This window comes from Cinclus cinclus, chromosome 3, assembly GCF_963662255.1.
Source record: "Cinclus cinclus chromosome 3, bCinCin1.1, whole genome shotgun sequence".
Classification (NCBI taxonomy): Eukaryota; Metazoa; Chordata; class Aves; order Passeriformes; family Cinclidae; genus Cinclus; species Cinclus cinclus.
The window spans coordinates 31,507,270-31,526,875 of NC_085048.1; the positions used below are offsets into that span (position 1 = coordinate 31,507,270).

General features: G+C 37.3%; 1 protein-coding gene across 1 annotated transcript in view; it reads right to left on the reverse strand.

Annotated features, from left to right (window-relative positions):
• Window positions 1–17,704: 17,704 nt before the first annotated feature.
• The window catches only part of HTR1B (5-hydroxytryptamine receptor 1B), a 38,414-nt gene continuing 36,512 nt past the window's right edge, over window positions 17,705–19,606 (reverse strand). The window contains exon 2 of the mRNA XM_062489828.1: window positions 17,705–18,998. The gene's annotated coding sequence lies outside the window, so the exon portion shown is untranslated. The remainder of the gene's footprint in view (window positions 18,999–19,606) is intronic.

Sequence of the window (19,606 nt, forward strand, 5' to 3'; positions counted from 1 at the left end):
ATCAATTTCAAATGTGTCTTTTCCTTCAAAGGTTGTCTTTTCAATTTTCATTTTACATCCTTATTATAATGTTACTGTGTATTAATGTAAATAAATTACTATATAGTCTGTGGAAAGACCTTTATATAAATGGAATCTTGACATCTCTTTTCCAAAAAAAAAAAAATTTAGTTTAGTGGAAGTGAGTTAGAGGTGATGGTTTGCTCATATGATGTTCCTAAAGAATTTGATTTGGCTTAGGAATAAATTATGAATATTCTGCATGGAATACTTAAGAACAAATCTAAGAAATGTTAAACAACTTGTTTTTATAGTAGCCAACATTAGTTTGCATTTACAGTTCTACAGATCCTACTGAACTGCATTACAAAGTTGTTACAAGGGCAGAGTTCAAAGGCAGATATTTTGGGAAAGGCAAAAGCAGTCCGTGGTCACAGAGTAAGAAGTAAATCTCTAGTGCCTTTTATTAAAAAGAGTGAGAGAGAGATCAGAACACCTGAAGATTTTTTGTGTTTACCTACAATTTTATATGTTTAAAACTTTGCTGGTAAAAATTAAATCTAAAAGTGGCATGAATTTCTGTAACAGATCAAATGCTGAACTTGTCATGATGCTTGAAGTGGGTGCTTGTACCTTATGCCAGAATGAAATCCGGACTGCTGTGTTTGGCTACCAAAAGAAAATTGTGTCTGAAAGATGGTCATTCAGATTTCTTTTCACTGCCCTAGAGATAAATTCTATTCCTTTCACTGAATTACTACCTTATAAGAAAAGTTCAGATGTCTTCTAATGCTGAATACCTTAGTGGTTCTAACATACATCTACTAAAAATCATGATCATCAATGAATTTTGTATAGTCTCCAAAAAAAGAGCCTGTTCTGTTATCTGGATAAATTCTAAATGTGATTGATGGGTGTAAATAAATATCCCAGTATATTCACATCCTCATGAGCATGAGCTATGGGCTGTTTATTGAACAAGCTTCTTTGTGTTGCTGCACTTCAGCTATTGAGAAGGACAACACTACTCAAATTGGCACAGCATCTGTTGGGTTGTGCAAAACCCTACATACTTTTATTTTTGTTGTAGAGCTGCCAGAAATGTGTTGATTTTATTTGCACATAAAAATTTGACAACTGTGGTTTCAGGAAGTGGTCATGTTTTTAGTGTTGATTTGTATCCTTCTGCCTGTGTGAACTGTGTGAGTGTGAACAGTTTACTGAAGACATCTAAATTAAAAAATATTTATCCTATATGCATATATGTGTATATATATATACATCACAAAAAACATAAAGGCCAGGTCTTCTAGGATAAAGCTACATTCTGTTTTGCCTAAGATGGAAGCTGGCATATTTTTGGTACCTTTTCTATAGAACCTTCAAGCAACACTGAATTCAGAGTCATCCAAAGAGTGAGAGTGAGGCCACCTCTGCAAGCACAGAAAAAAATCATGGGAGATATTTTAGCAGCACATACCTATTTGAAATGTTTGGCCTGCTCACCAGCTGTCCAGCACACAGAAGAGAGTGCAAGGCAGGTGATGAATTTTAACTTATGAATTGGACTGAGCAGCTACAGCACATTTTGAAATTTGCCTTCACCACAAACCTTTTTTAAACCTGTTAAGTACCTTAACAGGTACTTCAAATGTCCTGAGTGTGTAAAGAAACAGTTTATTTCTACAATATTTGATTTCTTTCTTCTTACTGTACTTTTAATGTAGTTGGTGGTATCTAGTGAATAAAATGAGAGTGTTTTAGTAATATTTTATTTCAAATTTATCTCCAAAATAAATAATTCAATCCTGTATGCTAAGTTTGGTCTCTTTCCAATAGATAGTTTGGAAAGATACACTAAGATTTGTAAGTAGCAGATTCCAGCTATGAAACATTTCTAATTTATAAAATGCTATCTTTACATTTTGCCAGGTATAACTATTGAATTGTTATTAACACTACAAAATTACAGATTTTTTTTAAATTATTGTTTTAAGATCAATACTATGAAAGAATGCACAACATTTATTTGTTTTCCAAAGCACTAAAGAATTTGAAAAACTGTCACTGGAAGGCAGAATGTAAGCTTTGCTTCATACACATCTTTATTTCTTTATGAACAAAAGCATTGTCAGATTTACTTTTAATGGAAAGTTACTAGTAGCAGTTTCTCATGTACATTATTCAAAATAGTGTTATTCTTAACATGTAAGCAAGCTCATTATTTAGAAACCTATATAACACGCACTTCATTTGGTACAAGGACTGGTGGCATTCCAGTATTCCAGAATGGAAAATGATTCCTTTCTCAACTGTTATAGACTGAGTTTTACAGATGGTTTCCTCTCCAAAAACTGTTGAAGGGACATGAAGTCCCTCAGTCACTCACAGTCACTTGTTTGTCAGGTCACTAATCTCCTTTTCCCTCAGTGCTAAGGATTGCCATGTGACACAGGAATGCTCCTAGTGTTAATCTGCAAGTCTGATTCACTCAGTCTATATTTGATTTCAGCCTTGGTGTGGTTTTACCTTGTTGAATCTCCGTACTCTCTTGATGGCACAGGAATGACTCCCAAATCATACCAGATTATGCCAATAAATAATAATAAAAAAAAAATGTTCAGTAAGCCTCTTCTCACAGTGAACATGCTGTGAGCCTAGAATTATTCCAGTGTAATCCTCTTTTCATTTACAAGAATGGTCTGTTTATTACTATGTCTTTTTCAGGCATACACATGGGTGAGACATGTAATAGTGCTGTAGTTCATTTTTCTATCCATTTCTTAGTCCTGCTTCTTTTCCATTATTATTCCTATAACACTTTCAAACTTCTAACCTGTAAATATTGTTGTCATCTCTTGAATCTTTCTTGTACAATCTAAATACCTCTTGAATCATCAAGATTTATCTGATGTTCTAGGATTCATTATAAATTAACATCAGAGGTCTTTTCAGACTACTGAATGCTTCAACACTTTCAGGGATTTGGGGCCAGTTCTTTATTGTTGATCTTCAGATGTTTCTCTCTGTTCTTCACAGAAAATATTCTATCATTGTCAGATTGAGAATAATTTAATACAGGTGTTTGGGTCACCACTAAAAATCTGAACAGGCATCAAAAGTAGGCATAAGGATTGAATCTGTCTGTGAAGCTGATTGTAGCAGGTCCTGCTTTGGATTCAGCAGATTGGCTTCCAGCAGCCTCTTGGTCTGAATGGGTGGTGACTGTCCAGAGGAGCCTGAGAGGTGCTTTCTTCAAGAGTCCAATACAACAGAGTGCCACCAGGCATTCTTTCTCCTCTGCATGTCTCTTAGAGCCACATGTCTGCTGTTCTCTAGGAGTCTCAGTCTGTTTGCTATAGTCAGGTTCATTTTTCTGTCTCTGGAACGTCTGAACAGCAGTTGCATGGAGGAAAAGCAAGAGGAAGTAGCAGTATAAATGTATTTCGAAGTTATGACTTAATAGACCTAATAAAGACCTGGTGGGATGATTCATCTAGCAGGAACATTAATATAAGCAGCGGAATTTGTTCCGGGCATGTAGACAGAGAAAAGTATGTAGGTGTTACCTCATATGTTAATGTACACAGAGGCATCTCTTGCTCTGAGGTTAATAATAAAGAGGTTCAAAAGCTGTCTCATAATTTCTGAGTTACAATTTAAATGGCAAAAAGTGTTGCTTTCCTGATGGGAGCCAATCAGGACAACTATCAAGGAAATCACATGATGAGCCTTTTGTAAGCAGAATTATCCAAACTCTAGCACTCAGTGCAATCAGCATACTTTGATTTCAAAAATCTGCACATTGGGGAAGGAATACAGCTGCCCTCGGGCAGTTAGCTAATTTTTAAAAAGTTTTAGTGGAAATTTTCTATGTAGAGTTTGGAAAATGCAAAGAGAGATGACATTTTCCAAATATGATCCTCCCAGTCTGGTAGAACCAGAAGGAAAAAGTAACAGTTAAAAAGCAGCTCGGCACTTCTTGAGCAATGATGAAGCAGCAGAATTCAGACAAACAGGAAGAGATGCAATGTGCTTCAGCAGAGCAGATTACAGGAATTCAGAGAACTAGTAAGTGAGATCCTGTGGGAGACAATTCTAAGAGTTAAGTGCAGTAGGCAGATCTTCAAAGGAACTATCTTAAATGCAAGTTTATGCAAAACTATGCAAAAGAAAACGATGCAAAATTGCAAGTTATGACACTGCGGAGGAAGGGAAGGAGATGAGGATCACTCACCATGGAAAAGAATTTAAAGAAAGATGAATGGATGAACATGTGAGACCAAAGAGAGAGAATTAAAAGCAGAGAGTGAAACCATGTGGTGCATAGGTGATGCATGCTTCTCAGCATGCTGGTGCAGCAACAGGCATAGGAAGCTAAAGAAAGACTTAGCCCACTTCTCTGCAGAGAGAAGGACATTTACAAACAATGCCTGGAAAGCTGATAGATTCAGCTCCTTCTTTGTTTCACTCAAAAGGTCAGTGGTAAGCAGACGGTATAATGACAAAAAGGGCAAAAGCTTAAAAAGGAAAAGAAAACACTTGAAGTTATGCAAGCAAATGAGCTATTTTGTGGTCAGCTACTCCAAAATGTTACTCTGAAAATCCAGAAGAGAGAAGGTGCCTATCTTTTAAAAAGAAATGGAAGAGTGAGGTTAAAATTATAACACATGGAGTTAATTTCAATTCCTGTAGAAATGGTGGAAAAAATAACATACTGGTTATGAACATTTAAATAATAGTATATAAAGAGAAAGAACTGGTCAACAGAATCCACGTTAAGCCAAAATAAACTTAATCTCTAATAGGATAATTCTTCATGTGGCTTCACAATAACATTGGATACCACATCTTGAATTTAGTGAGTCTCCGGACACTGTCTCCTAGAACACTCTTGCAAGTGAGCTGGGAACATATGGTCTGGATGAAAAGCCTGCGAAGGAAAGAAATCAAACTATGCTGAGTGGGTTTTTTCAGGAATAATCTGTGCTTATTCCAGAATTAGTTGATATTTTCTTCAATGACTTGGCTGATGGAAAAGTGTGGGTGCCTTATATATTTGCAAATGATACCTAGTTAGGAGGAAATGCAGGTAGCAGATTAAAACTCAAAACACTCATGACAATTCAGAGAAAAAATGTGAGGCAAACCAGGAGGTAATTCAATAAGAAAAGGTCTGTGATCTGTACTGTGTTGTACCGGACAATAGCTATCTATTCAAGCACTGGACTAGAGTCTTCGTGTGGCTGTGTGTTTTTTTCGGAAGAGTGAGTAGCTCATAGAATATCATGACATGAGAATGATTTGATTAAACATTCATCTCTGAAAAACCACTTGCTATCTGCATTGTGGTGCTAATCCTGGAAGAAAATAAATCAGTTTTCTGGGCTCCGTGCCTGCCCTCGTTTGACCCCACCTTGCATTTTGGTGCTGAGCATTGGTGAGATCCTGTGATGCTTCAGACTGTAGAGATCCTCATGAACAACCTGTGCACTATCTCCTTTTGTTTCTGATCTAATAAGTCCTGAACTTTTTAAATTTAGAACTGTCAGTTCTTTGTAAAACATGCTATTCCAATACATATGCAGCAGCTTGGTCCTGCTTAGGAGTGGTAGCATCCTGTATTTGTTCTACTGAGTAACAATGTCACTAGTGTGTATTACAAAGATAGCCTTAGAACTAGATTCAGACTTGCTGAAAAGCAAATGAATGGTTTTGGGTTTTATTTTTTTCTTTTAAAGTGTGTAATTTCACGATTAGAACTACTAAAAACTTTTTTAAGGAGTTTACTCTTTTTTTTTTCTGTTTACAGTTTGTCCTTGAGTAGTTGTTTACCATCACCTTCCAATAGCTATATTCATTATCCAGACCTGCTCCAAACTCCAGCAAAACCTTTCACCAGATAGATACACTCTAAAAATATGAGAAATTTGAACTATGCTGCCACTGCCATTCCCCATCTATATCATAGTAACAGAAGTGAGATCAGCTTTCCAAGTATTGCTGATATCTGGAGTGTTATCGTTCCACACCAGCTTGGAGCATGTTCTGTTTGTGAGCTATAATGTACAACAAATGTTTTCAGGAAAGTTTTGAAGGTATTTATGACTTACATTGGAATAATTTTGGATTTCCTTTCTTTCTCTCAAAAAGATGGTTGAGTTGCAGCACAGCTAAACAAGTTCATCTCTAAAGGGGAAATATGGAAATGCTATAATGGGAGACAGCACTTCTGCTGTGTGACCAAGTCACTGTATAATGCATTACCTTATCCACCCCCAACCTTAAAAGTCAGAAATGGATTTAGCTTTTAAGTTCTAACAAGATAGGGCCTTAAAAATGGATTTCGCATTAATAAATCACATTAAATCCTCCATTTCAAGTCTTCAAGACAATGTGATGTCCTTCAGGAAAAAACATATATTTGATAAGAAAATGGAGAAATATATTTTCTAGCAGACTACTCCTCTAAATTTGTCTTATTATTATCATTTTAAATCTGGAAGCATTTGGAAGTTGCTTAAGAGGTTGGGATGTTAAATTAATCAGAGATGACAGATTGGTGGGCAGATGAGAACAAGTGCTATCATGAATTGGTGTCATATGACCCTGAAACTTAAGGTACTGTCAAATTGTGCTGTTAGTACATCTAAAAGACATTTATAAATCAGAATTTCCAAAGGAAGCAGAGGTTTTAATACCATTTTCTTCCTGATTTTGATGTTCTCTTTTAGAAGGAAATCATAAACATTAAGTAACTTTATTAAAGACTTTGAGGAAATCTATACATTTTTCACAACTGTGAAAATCTATTTATTGCTTCAGCAGGGGTTCAAAAGCAGCACATCCACCAAAACCTTCATGACCTCCAGAAGTCTGCAACCTGCCAGGCTGGTCCTCTGAGGTGAATCCCCATGATGAACCTGCCACCGAGGGCCAGCATAGAAATTTGTGCAATGGGCTTGAATCTTCCATTTTATTTTTTTCCCAATGTGTTTCTGAACATTTTTCAAATTAGAAGAGTAGTTAATAAATGGATATAGTGTATGGGACTGAGCTAACTTGCTGAAGGAAAAAAGATACACTGATATATTTTTTTTACATCTTGAAACAGGTTGCAAATAGCCAAACCCAGTAAGAAGTAATATGTTAGATTAATAAGAACTTGAATTACACATTTTATTAAATAGGCAAACATAATTGTTTTATTCTCTGGTTTAGGAGGACAGATGGAATGTAAAACAGGTCAGGTGAAGAAGGCTCAAACACAAATTTGTAACAATACCTTAAAAGTCAGATTCTAACCTGTAAGTATGAGCTATGTGATATAAATAAATGATAGCTGTGTGGCACATTTCAGCTAGATATTGGATATAAAATAGCAATCAAATGTCTGGAGAGCATCTGCTTGCCTATCTATAAGACATCTGGCTCTTTTCCTCAGTTCAGGAAGAACTTGCTGCTACATCCAACTGTTGTGTTTCAGAGACCTGTTTTATTTTCCAGCATAAAATCTAAGTGTAATGTGACACAAAGCAATTTTTCCCTTTTAAATTGCTTAGTATGTTTAGGTTTCTTCTGTGTGGATTTATCTGCATAAACCTCTGCTTCTTTTGCCACCCTTTCCTGCTGTCCTTCCTATATACCCCAATCTACTAGTCAGGCATGATCATCACAACCGGCATAAGTTCCCTGACTTTAAAAGGCTTGCTACTTTGTCTTAATGGTGTTCTTATTATTTAACACAGGCAGGGGAAAGATCTCATTAAATGTTGCTTTATGAGACAAATACAGCTTCCTGAATGCTGTGGAGTCAGAAGGCTGCAGCTATTCTTGTGTGCACTGCACTGCCTGTCAGTGCAGTCTCCTGGTGCCCCTTATAGCCTCGAGCTATAGGGCAATTTCCTTTATATCTTTGCTGATTTCTCTCCCTCCAGAGGAATGCTGAAGTGGTTAGAATGACAACACAGAGGTATTCTTTCTCTGAGAGACACACAATACAACAAAGCTATAGTTTAAAAGCTAAAATCTTTATTTTTCCAGGAACACAGAAAATTTGATTTACTATTTAATATGAGGTAAATGGAATTAATTTCTGTCTCTTTGAAAACCACTGAGCTAGATGGAAAGCCAAAAAGCCTGCCACTTCTATCTTCTGCTTTCCTTTTCCTGTTTCCAAATGTTTCCTGAAGAACCTACTGACACAAAATGAAGCTGAACCTAAGGATAGTGATCTTGTGCAGCTTGTTCATTCCAGGATGGCTGGTGAATATGTAGGTAAATTTTTCTTCTGAATTTTTAGGAGCTATCTGAGGTGTAATCTGGCATTTTATTTTTCCATGTAGAAATCAAACCAGTTTTTTTTATTTGTTGGGGTTAATATTCTTCCTTCCTTCCTTCCAAAAATGCAGTGGGAACTCATCCACTGATGATTTTTTTGCCTAAAGACATGATCCTTAATATGGCCTTTTACACTTGATGTCAACTTCTGGTTTATAATATATGATTTAACTACAACATAGATAAGCACAGAGTACTCTTACAAAGCAGACCCTTGAGGGCAATCCACAGAACATGCACCAAATTCACTTTTAGCATTGCAAAAATGATGACCTTAGAAAATTCACTCCTAAATTATCACTTTAAATTTCCCATTAAGTTATAATAGCAAATGAATTCAGAGAATGAGATAACAGATTATATAAGGAGTTACTCAACTATGTTATGTTAGCCTATAAGTGTTCCTTTAGAGTGAGAGAAAAGCTGTAGCTATAGCAGAAAAAAGTTTCTCCTTTCACAGCATTTGGTCTGAAGCCTGTTTGTTTTGGAAACTTTCTCCTTGATTGAGGTTCAGTGGGAGGAGTTTTCACAGTGGGCAATTAATTTTAATCAAAACCATCATCCATTTTAGCTTTAAATAAAAGTGTGTTCGGGTAGGTTTAAAGGAAGAGTGAACCCGTTTGTCCTTTAAAAATGCATAATCTGATTTGGCAAGGCACATTTTTGGTGTCTCTGTGGTAGATTTTCTATTAAATTTATTTAAATACCCCCATCCCTGAGAAAATAAGCTACATGAGTTGGTTTGAGACCTTCATTAGAGGCTACTACAAAGCATATTTTATATGAAAAATGTCTTTGCTACTGAGAATGATTGGTATGTCAAGAATTTCATTTCAGCCAACATTTTTTTATTAGAAGAAGCTTCTGTTGTCTACAGAGTGGTTTTGTTCAGAAAGATATAATGCAAGATACGAAAAAAGCATCCTTCCAGTGTTCTTATCTACTATGCAATACTTCTATTGTAAGCATAGATAATAACAATTCTAATATTTTTTTCATTTCCTTGGGTGCAGCTTCTTACTCACATCTTATAATGGTACTCCTGATTTTACTGCTGCTTCTCTGGGAGCTAGAAAAATAATCAAAGAGCTTGTTTGTTCAGTGTGTTTATTGAAATCTTAGAACTGGATGCCTTAAAGGTGATCATTAAAATCTCTTTTACCTTTTTGTATTTCCCATGTAAAATACAATGACTATCACATTAAAACATGTTTTCCTTATTGTTTTCTTCATCATTGAATCTTGACAGACCCATTTCTCTTCCATTTCCTTTAGAAAGACCACCAGTTTCTGAAGAGTGGAAGGAGGGAGGATTCAAGTAGGTCACAGCCTTTGGTGACATAACTATGCCAGTCCTTTCAAATGATCCCAACAGCCAGATCATCCATACATTGGAGGGAAAATGAGAATCCAATTAAAGCCAAAATAAACAGACCGATGCTTTGTTCAGTAGATTTCTGTGGTTTCTGTTGTGTTTTGTTCTTGTTTCTTTCCTGTCCCACCCTCGCCTTTCTGGAAACTTTATTATCCTATTTGTACACTGATAAGTTTTAAAATTCTCTCAAATCAGTACAACTCTGTGGCAATCCACCCTATAGGACCATATGTAGGTTTCTTTGGATAGCAGAAACAAATTTCTCTGCACCTTTGAATACATCTACCATATTTTATTACTACTGTGACTATTTTTATAAAAAGCCTTGCTTCCTGAGCAGCAACCACATTCCCAGGGACTGTTTGCATATGCTAGCAACAGATAAAGTTAACACAACTGAGGCAACTAAGGAATGGTAGTAACGCACTGGATGGTGCTTGCTGTCTCATTTCTATTTTTTGTTTTGTTTTTTTTTAAAGTGTCCTACTTCATCCTGACAAAAACAAACAAACTAACAAAACCTGACTAAAACAGAAAATGAAAGAGTGTGATGCTTGCTGGGACATAAAACATGTGATTATTTTATATTGCCACTGACATTTGGCTGACAAGGTAGTGATCATTACAAATTCATCACAGCCCCTGAAAGGGAAGCACCACATTTCCTCACCTGATCTCATGAGTTCTCAGGACCTACTGTGAAACCACTGCATGGTAGCCAACAGCAAGAGCTGATTTTCTTAATGCATTGTTTGCCCTTGTCTAGTGTATAATGTACAAAGTACAGCCCGGTCAATAGCAGCCAAAATACCTGCAGCATCTTGAAACCCAGCAATTGTTTGGTCATGGTTAGACAAGGCATCCTAGAAGCAAAGTATACAAAGCAATGATGAAAGGAGAAGCTGGGATAACAGTGTCTGCACCCAGGTCAATATTAAACACAGCAGGGAAGGGCACAGAGACTAACTAGGAATATTCTACCCACCAGCTGAGTGAGCTGCATACTGCTTCCTTAGGGGTGCCCAGGAGTACGTGTTAAATATTCCTGTACCCTATCTCTAACCAACAGGATCCTGTAATTTCCAGCCCTACTTGCTGTTGCTGAATGTCAGCAGTAGGTACAGTTGGCAAACACAGAAGTTGAAGCATTTAAAGGATGTGTCATGTGGAACATGTGGAAGTTATTATAATTTGCAGTTGAACTTGATTACTTAAAGGTCATCTCACTTCTGTACATAATCAGTTTTCTTTGCTCCCAATTTTACTTAAACAATTGTCAAAGTAAAATAATTAAGGAGGAATTACATATGGGGAAAGAAATTGTTTTCATGTACCAAAGACCACAGAATTCTGAAACAGTTGAGGTTGGAAGGGACCTCTGGAGTTCATCAGGTCCAACCCCCTTCTCAAGCAGGTTAATTTAGAGCAGGTTGCCCAGTACCATGACCAGATGGCTCCTGAATATTTCCAAGGATAGAGACTCTAAAACCTCTCTGGGCAACTTGTTCCAGTGATCAGTCAGTCATACAGTGCAAAAGGATTTCCTTTTTTTTAAGACTAAACCTCTGATCAGTCACTCATACAGTGCAAAAGGGTTTCCTTTTTTTTAAGACTAAACCTCCCATTGAAGTTTGCCCCCATTGCCTCTTGTCCTGTCAATTAAAGATAATACTCTGCAGTGAATCAAGTAGATGGAAGCTAATTCATATATTTCATTGTAGTGTCCAACTGAAGTCTGTAGTGATGCCTAAAGATGAGAGTCTCTGCCAAAATCATTGGCTCATTTCTGGGAAAGAAATGAAATTGCATGGTGAAATGCCCTCAGCAGTGTCATCCTCTCATAGATGCAGGTTTGGTGTTGCACATGTCTTTAATTTGAAAACTGTAAAATATTACCTTCAGTAAATTTGACAAGCATCATTCTTCCAACATTTAGCCTTCAAACCTACAAATCTCAGCAGCAAGTACTCCATAAATCTTCAAAAGTGGGCAGTAGGTAGGACCTGCTTCTTTTAATTCTCTTTCTGCCTTTGCTGAGCTGCTGTCCTTTACTTTTCTGCTTACTGCTATTTAATCTTCCTCTGTAGCATTACTACTTGCCCAGATTTTACTACAATGATTATTCATCAATTTTTTTTGCTCTCTTGAACAGTGAAAAACAATAGCCATGACACAGTGATGCAGCACTAAATTCAGACACCAACCCTTTTGATGCCATGGCTGAGTGACTGCGGGTAGAATGCTGATGGTGGCATGGGTGACATGGGAGGCCCAGGATGACTGCCTGGGCTGGCAGGGGCTGATGACCACGGCAATGGGGAGGGGCTGCTTCTCCTTTGTTAATTCTCCTGTCTAATACATCTGGGTGCATGGACAGGGGTGAAAACAGACCATGTCACTCTTCTACCCGCTACTGACTCTGACTCCCTATTGGAGAATATTGCAAGTTTCTGAAAGGATATTGACCTAAGGATAACAAAACACATGCAGTCCCAGTCTGTACACTATCAGGGTTCTACAGGCACCTGGAAAATCTTTACAATCCTGGATTAAGGGAGCTCCATCCTATTCTCCCTCTCTGTACTCATCCTGTTCTTACAAGGAGCTGGAAGCTCCCAGAGCCATGGAAAAATGAATGACCTCATCACCCACCTTCTCTGAGTGAAACTTGATGTAAAGTTTCTGACTCATTAACCCACTGTCTGTTTTTGGTTTGTGCTGTGCTTTTATTGGAAAATTTTAGAGCCTTTTCCTTTTGCATAATAATTGCATAAGCCTAAATTTTTAAAGAAAAGATCCCCCATTGGAAGGCTTTTCCATATAGACCAGGTCTTCAAGGGTAAGGACTCACCTTTCAGTATCTTTCACCCCAATTTCTATTTTCCTTTTTAGTCATATTTTTCCAGTTGTATAGAGCAATTTGCTACCTGACAGCAAAATTGCATTTTTTTTTTCCAATAAAGTGAGAGTTTCTTGCCATTCCCTTTTCTTTCATGCTCTTTATTTAGTGAGAGAGGGCAGATTAGTGACTCTGACCTGAGTAATTCAAGGCTATTTTTGGAAAATCTGCTGAAGATAGAAAACAGGCAGGCTATTTTGTTCTTCTTTTATGAATCCAGACCAGAAGTTACTTTCTTATATGAGAAAGCACTGTAGTGGGACTGAAGCCACTTAAAATATAGTCATACCATGTGGAACTTTTCTCCCCTTTGTTAGAGAAGGATATTCAATAAGTAACATAAGGTAGTTAAAATAACTGAAAAAACGATGCTGTAACAGAGGCAGGGCTATAACACTTTCTTGGAGACCTAAGGTATGGTGCAGTGATTTGTCCTAATTGCTGTTGTACTTTTATCATCCTTACTCATTTTTATGCTTTTCCAATTTTATCTGGGGGTTCCAACCAAGGTTAGGGTTTCAAAACCTTTTATATACAAAACATATAAAATAAGATTGTCCCTTCTCACTCATTCCAAGTTCACATGGGAGTTAAACACAGCACTGACATTTATGATAACATCACAGAAAGATGTTAGTGGTCCTTATAACCAACCCCTATCATAGCACTTGGCAGTATTAAATTTAGTGGAAGAAATTGACTCCAAAGAATAAACAGTCTTTATCCAAGTCTATCACTGCACTAAATTAACCAAGATTCCTGTCTTTAAACACAGAGGTCTTGGCCTGCTTTCTTGGGCAAGATACTGCCATGAGTAATACGGAGTTAAAGATATAGAATTTGAAGAAATAGATCAATCAAAATAATTGAAATATAAGAGTTTCATATCACCAAAACTGATAAACCTTTATACTTTTATGTAAAAAAGGATTTATCAAGATAAGTCCTTTGATGTTACTGAGATGGTGTTAGGAAGATAATAATTGCCTTTTTAGGGAAGAAAAGGAATACAGTTAATTAAGGTAGACTAAATCTGCTCTCATCTTTTGCCCTTGCAGTCCTGCTTCTTTAAAGCCAAAGCAGTAAAAATCTATGTGCAAAAAGAAAGGAAAAATTCCTGCAAAGCAAGAAAATATAGCCCTACTTTTCTAAAGTCTCAGAGAGAATAACTGAATTTAAAAAATTCTCAGGCTACCTCTAAGCAGCCAGCACAGATGTTAGAAATGCTTTAATTGTGTTAGCATAGTACTCCCCCAGGTCTGTTCTCCTGTCTGAGCAATACCATAAGCCCAGGGAAAGCACCTTATTAACACAACTGCACTTCTATCAGGCTGAACCAGCCTGTTCACATTTAGCTGATATTTTGCAAAATCTTGGCTTAGACTGACTTTGATTGCTCTTGGAGAAGTGCAAAGAAGCCAGACACTGGTGGATTTTGGCATAGGGTGGGAAAAACAAATTTCATAAACAAGCAGACTGGTTGCAGTCTGGTTGCTAATGAGAGTCTGCTGCAAGGGTCCTTCCAGCAGCACCTTCAGCTGGATCAGGTGACACTCCCTGAAGTGCTGCTCTGTTCAGCTCTTATAGTCAGCTGAACCACGGTCCAGAGTGACTGCTCTAGCCTGGGCATGATCCATCACTGAGTACCGTAAACTAAATAAAAATCACATCCTAGATATTCTTTTTACACAACCATTTCAACAGCTGAAGGAACACTTTCTACTATTTTCAAGTATCTTATATTGTACAGTTTGATCAATTCTGCAGCAAAAACCACGCACAGAGTCTTTGGGGTGGTCAGATTCTTCACACAGGTTATTAATCTGCACGCTGAAGATGTGTGCAGACTAAGAAAATTATTAATACAAATGGCTGCTATTATCTCAGTATTTTAGCCTTCAGTTTGCCTCTTGATGCTCTCATAATACTCTTAGTTTCTTCATGTCTTACCCAAAATACATCTTGGTCCTACAGGCACTGCCAGAAGTCAGTGGGCTTTTCATATGGCTTTGGAAAAACAATATTTCTTTAAAATATGTTTTTGCATTCCAAATTTGGATAGTACTGCGTACAGTCTTTAACTTCTATTGAGTTTGACAATTTTAGTAGGAAACTGTGCTAAGATCTGTCTATGACAATAAAACCCAGGCCTCTTCTTAACAGTATTTACTGTTACTTATCCTGACTTCTGTGTGATAGAAGTAATCTATCCACTTGAATATGAACATTTGGTTCAGAAAGTATTTTAGTTTTAGTAGCATTTAGAAGTAAAACCAGGAAGTTGGAAAATGGATCTCAACACTTCCTTTCCTTTAACAACAAGATTATCTTGTTCAAAAATTGGTTGCCTGTCCACTTGCATTGTTTCATTTGCACTTGAGTCTGAAGGAATCTGGTCAGTTGCTAAATTTTCATTTTCTGCTACTTCTGGCTTCTCAAACCTATTTAAATTCAGATATTTACCTCTTAGCTGACATGGATTTATGATGTCTTCATTGTTTCAAAATTTGGAGGAGAATAATTTTTTTCTAACCAGTTTGAGTGATACATATTTGATGCAAGCATTTTGACAATCCACAGTGAAACACCTGCATTAGATTAAAATGGCTTTTTGAAATACGGAAGTTCTTCAAAATACGCAAATATATTGTTATATGCTCTTTCCCATATCCCTCTACCTGGGACATACTCAGCACATCATTTCAAAGACAGCACATTAGCATAATTAACTGTGTAATCTGAATGCCAAATGGATATCACACACTGAATCACAGGATGGGCAAGGTTGGAAAGACCCCTGGAGGTCACCAGGTCCAAGATCCCTGCTCAGGCAGGGTGCCCCAGAGCACCATACTCACAATTATGTCCAGATGGTTTTTTAATGTTTCCAGACAAGAAGACCCCACAACTTTTCTGTGCAACCTGTTCCAGTGCTCAGTCACCTACAGAGTAAAGTTCTTCCTCGTGTTTGGGTGGAACTCCCCACTCTGGTCATACACAGTCTCTCACTCTTATTGCTGGAACCACCGAGAAGAGCCTGGTTACATCCTCTTGGCAATCTCCCTTCAAATACTCGCATACATTGATAAGATCCCCTCTCAGTTTTCTCCACTTCAGGCTAATAAAATATGGGGTGCTTCATGAACTTGCATATCATATTATATCATAAATGTTACTTTTCTTCTTCTCCTGATTTATTATTTATCCTGGAAAAATAAGATGGTTACAGTCCCCACATAACCAGCATTTTAGTTGAGAAGTCCCAGCTGGATCCTCCCTTGCCTTTTCATTGTTTCTGTCACATGACAGTAGATGTGGTTGGTATCCAGCTGATTAGAATTACCTTTACTTATATAGTGAACCAATCAGTACCTTTATTTAATACAGAGAACAGTCATTAAAGTATATTAACTGTACCATACACTTATGTAGAATTTCAAAAGATAATCTACCTCCTGCCCATTTGGAAAATGAAAATACAATACTTCTGTTTCCACTGTTTTACTAACCTCTATCAGTAAAGCCACTTAGCAGCTTCGTATGGTGAAAATCAGACAAGAGCAGATACACAGAACTTTATCAGTAGCTGTCTTTCAATTGTAATCCTAGACAAAAGGGGTGAAATTTACTAGTCAAAATTATATTTAGCATCATTTGAAGACATCCCTCAGAAAGATGGAAGGCCCTATATTGTCTGGTAAATTATGTGCAGGTGTCTCAGATGCTCCAGGTTGTCTAAAAGGCCATTAAAGGCCTATGAATTCAACTCCAAGTTCTCCTTGTACTCTTGGTATTATACTACAACAGAATCAAATTTCAATTGAAAGTTAAGTTAAAATAACATCACTGATTATATTTTCATTTTTGTCTCAATTTTCATATATTTTGTTTTTTTTAACTTCTTGAGATACAATAATTAGGGAAAAAAATTGACATGTATACTGCTGAGGCAGAAGAGACTGGTGTATAAAACCCACAAAACCAGAGCAGAATACTGGCAGCTCTTTGAGCAGACAACGCATGTCTAGACCTCTGCAGTAGTCATTCTTGAACTTAATTTTGTTCAACAATTTTCAAACACCAGGGTATGTTTGAAAAACCTATTCCAAAGGTTTTCAGGAAGCTTTAAACATATTTAGTCATACACTTTTGGATTTCCTTCCTTGAGCTCCTTGTCTTTTTTCCCAGCCAGGTAAATGAGAGCATAAGACCTTACTTGTTCATGGTGTACCCAGTCTACTGACTTGGACTCACTTTCTTTTCAAAATGACATTGATAGCAAGCAGTGAAGTCTTAACAATAACCTCCAAGACACATTCAAATAAGCAAGCAGTTACCTTCCTTGGCTTGCCCAGAGTGTATCAGTGTTTGGAGGAAGAGGTTACCACCAGCTGCTCAGAATTTCTTTAACTCGCTATCACTGCTGAGCAGCTTCCTGTGGTTCTTGAGGAAGAATGAAATGAGGCATCTAATTGCATTATCCACTCTTTCTTCAGAGCACCACAAATTATCCAGGAAAGGCCAATGTCAAATTATCTGGGGAACTTAGCAGAACATGAAGAGTAAGAACAATTATCTGACCCAAAGTAATTATTGAGAAGTTTGCTGAATGAAGAATGTGTTACCTTAAATCAATTTCAACACTCCTTTCCATAGACACAATTTTAGGTGGTAGTACTGAGTGTATCTAGTCACAAAATAATGATTTTGAAATTAATTTCAGTTATTTGTTTTTGAGGTTTTGCACAAACTGCCAAGAAAAGAGTACTTTCCTGCAGGATTTTTTAGTGGCATATGAAGTGTGGATAAGCTCTGCTGTGTGCAAGACCTGCATATAAATTAACAATCACATTTAAAAGCAGTGGAGTAAGAGAGGACCTTTTAAAAAGGTATATTTATTTTATCAGCAAAATATTATCTCAATTGTCAATGAGTTCATAATTTTTACTAAAATTTATCTATGATCTATTTTTCTCATACTTTTTGTGGAAGCAAGTTGAAATAACATTTTTTCTATACAGCCAAGATGAATGCATTTTAAAAAGAAACAAGGCAAAAACCACTAATCTTTCACCAAAAGTTTGCTTCTGTTTTATTGACCTTTTTTTTCCCCCTCCCAGATAATCAAAGAAGTGTGCTGGAACTCACAAGAGAAATGCATTTGGGATCGTCCAGGAGAACAAGCTCACTTCTGTGGTTTCACTGGCGGATGATTTGGCACATGCTGTCGATATGGTTAAAGTGCTTGGCTGCACGGGTGAATGTGGAGCAATCCTGAGCTTGGTGTTGGCTTGTTCAGCGCACCCTTACCCAAAGCCTGCACGTCTGAAGTTACCACTGAGTCCTCTGGCAGCACCTCACTCATCTGTGTGCCACACGGGCAAGAATGTGACAGCCCAGCTATCAGAGTGGTGTGGAAGGTGTGGCTGGAACACAGGCTTGACACGCTGGAGAGAAGGATTGTCCGTGGTTCTTCTTCATGAGGCTCAGGACAAAGAAACAGGCATGCCTTCAGCAGAGAGTGTCGGCAGCCTGAGTCAGTACAGATCAAGGAACAAATGACAAGACATGAATTTGACTATCAGCACATGCATGGTTTGGGCAGGCAATTTGGCCTTCCTGAACATCCCTGCTAAGCATATGGCAAATCAAAAACATTCCCCAGGATCTGGCATGCGGTAATTGCAGAAGAGTGAAAAAAGGGGCTACATTTATATTTCTTCTATGTACAGTTCTGTATTTTACAAGCTGTCCCTTTCTATGGGAATCTTATTTTCACTTCATATATAAGCACTACATGAGCAAGCAGTAGGCACAGTTAAACATATAAATCTATTTAAATTTGAATAACACTGTAGAATATCAAAGGAAATATTTCATGAGTAAAGTTTGTCACAGTTTAAAATAGGAAAAGCACTCCACATTAAGATTTTCAGTTTGATTGTTTTGCTTTCAGTTTCTAATTCATATTAGAATACATATGAATTTTTCAACTTGTAGAGCAGTCTTAAAATTAATGTATTATGAAAGTAAAATTATTTTGCTGCACTTTGCATCCTTTTCTTCTTATCCAAGAGCCTTCTGACAGCCACCTAATACCAGCTAGATTTTCAAGTGTCCCTTCTCCTTATTGCAGATAATTGGAAGCATCTGCTCCATTGTTAAAATGTGCACTCCTGTGCTTACAGCTGAAAACTGTGATCTCAGCATATCTAAACATCTCTTCATCTTCCCAGCTTCAATATAATTTTCTACTTCTGATCATGTCCTGGAGTAAGGAGTTGGTTATTGTAAGTAGTTATTCCTTGATTTATGTCAATTTGAAGAAATTGCAGAACTGCTGTAATTTTCCAGTCAATTGTTCCTCCTCACACCACCTGTGAACTAAAAAGGATATGCTGTTTAAAAGATATTCAGTGCCTGATGCTCAATTGTTGGTTCCTTGGCCATTCCTGAAATTTTTTAATTGCTGCATCTTGGCTGATACACCATCAGCAGTTCTGTGGCACAGAGGAAGCCAAGTATTGGAAACTATCAGTGTGGGCATGCTGTACCCTTCAGTTTGTGAGGATCCTCTCAGGCTGACTGCCCTACATATAATCCAAGAAAAAGAGATTGTTGCATTCTGAAAGGACCTGGCAGGTTTATCCATGGTACTTCTTTTTCCAGCTCTTGCTGGTTACAAGGGCCAAGAGCCCATCTACAGGGACTATCTCGATAAGTGCGTTCAGCTTGTGACAGGTTTAGTAAAAGTGGTAAAGAGTGGAAGAGGGCCTGAAAATCTTCAGCAGAGGTTGGTATTCCCGTCTCTGGGGGAGATTTCTTTTGCCTCTACACAATAGTTCCTGCTTGGAAAAGTTCAGATATAAAATGCATGAGCTGCTGTTGCAGGACAGCATTGTGGAAAGAAAGCACTTTTAAAAGAACTTGGACACGACTGTAGGTCTTTCTTTGCTACATTTGATAAGTATTATAGACATTCTAACAGATTT